The following is a 3,117-nucleotide window of genomic DNA, read 5'->3' as shown; positions in this document are numbered from 1 at the left end:
TGGATATGATACAAAGCATGGTTCATCGCATGCCGCAAAAAGCGCATAGTTTGGATATGATGCAAAGCATGGTTCATCACATGCCGCAAAAAGCGCATAGTGTGGATATGATACAAAGCATGGTTCATCGCATTCCGCAAAAAGCGCATAGTTTGGATATGATACAAAGCATGGTTCATCGCATGCCGCAAAAATGCGATGAACCATGCTGGATCAGCATACTACAGAAAAGAGTTTACGCAGAGCTTTAGAATAGGTTTCTAAACAAGGTTAAGAAGTGTGAAACCAATGGTATACAGGCACATATTGTAAGTCGATTTTAGTAAGAAGTTGCTGTAGCATCGCTGGCCTACCTCAAGTATGTAATTTCTTTTGCCACCAAAGATAGACACACAGAACATTTTGTTTATTAGGACGCAACTAACAACTAAAAACTTCTATTTCTGTTGAGAATCAAATAAGGAAATTTTCAAGGTCATAATACTCCCGTTTAGTACATATTAGATGAATAACTATGTGAAAGTAAAATATAATGCTCGATTATCTTAAAGTAATTACCAATATTTAAACTTATCAGTCAAATTACGATCCATAGCTCTCACTTTAGTTTATGTACTAATGCCATATTTGATTCAATCCTCTGTTGATTTATTGTGTAAACGTATGATCATCAGCGTTAGCCAATGTCGACAATTTACAAGGAGAAAATTGCTGGGCGGTGTAATAAGATAATGGCGAAGTTTATAAGGCACTAGCGACGAAGTAACCTTGGTTCCTCTACTCACAACTGATAATGTAGCACTAATTACTGAGCTGATAGCCAAGGTCAGTCGTCAATCGATTTCCTTTATATCGACTATTGTTATACGATCGATCATAATATGAGAGTGCACATTTTATAGTATAGTATTTATAAATGTTAGTTTAAAGGATGAGAATTATTATGTCATAAGAATATCCAGTAACAATTTCTTGAGCATTAGGAATTAATTAATTTTTGGAATTGAACTGTATTTTGAAGAATAAATACAGGCATCGATAATTCATTATCTAATACAAAATTCTGTATGAAAAAATCAACAAAAATTAAAACTCTTTTTCTGGGCCGCCCATAGCTCAGTGGTTAAGACACAGTCTTACCAATTTGATGTCTATTGGCGGTGCGGGTCCGGCCTGGGACGTCGACTTTTTTCATTGAGTGGCGGTCCCACAAAATGAAGAACTTTGACCCCTAACCATGGTTAGGCAGTATAAGACTCCAATGGGAGTCTTGGCCGAAAAAAAACAAAAAAAAAACTCTTTATCTTGTGTAAACAGTAAAGCTTAAAAGATACAACAAATTAAAACATTTAAACTAATTATATATTTCAATTAAAACAAAATTTAATTGTATATTGTACCTTGCGTATTACAGTCACATTAGATTATTTTTGATCAAATACGCAGTAATATGGTACAAAGTAACTTAGTAAAGAATTTGCAATTAATAGCTTCGTAGCTGTAATTTTTAAATTGCTAAGATAATTCTTAACCTAAGCCTCCGTGGCGCAATCGGCTAGCGCGTTCGGCTGTTAACCGAAAGGTTGGTGGTTCGAGCCCACCCGGGGGCGAATATTTTTATCAAATCATATATACGATAATATGAGGCGTAGCCCAAAAATAAACCAAAATAATTACTAGAATTATACACTTTTTTAAATCAATTCGATTATTGGCTAATGATTAAGTAGATCGATTAATCTGGCTAGTTGTTTAGAACTTTTGATCAGAACTGTTAAACAGTTCCATTTTATTATTAATAGTTTTTGAAAACTAAAATCGTGTATCATATTTCAATATATTTTTATATTACTCTCATGTGTTTTTCTACATAATTTCTCAGCTTAACATTTCTTTTGATTATTTGATATATTAAAGAAATAATAACTGTATAGGCTACAGACCTGTGCTGTTGATACGTAACGCTCAAGTACTTTAAGAAGCCAATTACAGGAGAAATGGAGTTAGCCATTTTGGAGTAGCACTTGACTGACTTAAAATAAATTAGCACTAAATAAACGCATAATTTAATGTTTTACCTCTCTCACAGTAGTTATTTACATTTTCTGGCCAAGATGTCCGATTACTAGTAGATAAACCCCTCCAAAAACGTTCTGCGAGTGTAATACCGGCATTGGCTGTCAAAACTTCCCGGTGTCGCCTGTGCTATTTTTGTTTTTACATGTCTGTCCGTACCCTTATAACGTAGTTGAAAAAAACATGTATATATATTGATATATACATAAAATAAGAAAAATCAATATTTTAATTAATTTTTAAAAAAGTTTTAGTATCTGCGTGCACACTCTCCGTGAAACCTCATTTATTAATCGGTTCAGTACTTTGCTTAAAAAGGGATTTTTGTGTTTTTAATGTATTGATGTTAATTCATCACATTCTGCCATAAATGCATGTATTTAGATTGCTGATGTATGGGAGATGAGATCATATACATGTACCATGCAAAAACATCGAGTTTTTGTATGGTACAGATATATGACATTTAAAATTAAAATTGGGTGAGTTACATAAGTTCAAAATATTGTTTGTATAAAATATAATTAATATTCATTGTTATAATTCTTATTAAAATGATAATTTTTAATACTAAAAATGATTATAGGAAGCCGAAACAATCGTAAATTCGTTTTTTTTTTTTAATTGGCTCCGTTTTTAACTATAGTCATCCCTCTGATCCCCTTATGTTCATAATGACATAAAGACTAAATAAACTGAGATATTATAACCAAGATAGATTACAACAATAATATGTATAGCAATGCCAATACCATACAACTTTCCATCTTTACTAGTGAATTCGAACGACGGGCGCTAGATGCCAGCGATCAGATAGGCCGTGGCTCCGCTGACGTCCGGAAGTTCCGGTCAGGGGTCTGGAACGCCTCTTCCCGTTTCCGCCTCTGCTGCCAACCTCCCCCAACTTATTAGTGATGCGGCTTAATTTACTCCCTTATTTAGATGATTCGATTTATTTTTTTTATTTTATTTATTTATTTCCTACTCCAAATTGGAGTCATAATTATGACGAGAAGTCATGGTGCAGTTCAAAAGAATGAT

General features: G+C 33.5%; 1 non-coding gene across 1 annotated transcript; it reads left to right on the top strand.

Moving 5' to 3' along the window:
- The first annotated feature begins 1,536 nt into the window (after positions 1-1,536).
- TRNAN-GUU (transfer RNA asparagine (anticodon GUU)) lies at positions 1,537-1,610 on the top strand. The gene has a single exon. It is a non-coding gene; the product is annotated as a tRNA-Asn (tRNA).
- The last annotated feature ends 1,507 nt before the right edge of the window (positions 1,611-3,117 follow it).

Source organism: Halyomorpha halys, unplaced genomic scaffold, assembly GCF_000696795.3.
Source record: "Halyomorpha halys isolate HHAL.00 unplaced genomic scaffold, Hhal_1.1 Scaffold196.1, whole genome shotgun sequence".
NCBI lineage: Eukaryota > Metazoa > Arthropoda > Insecta > Hemiptera > Pentatomidae > Halyomorpha > Halyomorpha halys.
Note: the sequence above shows the minus strand (reverse complement) of the source record. Positions and strands in the feature narration are given on the sequence as shown.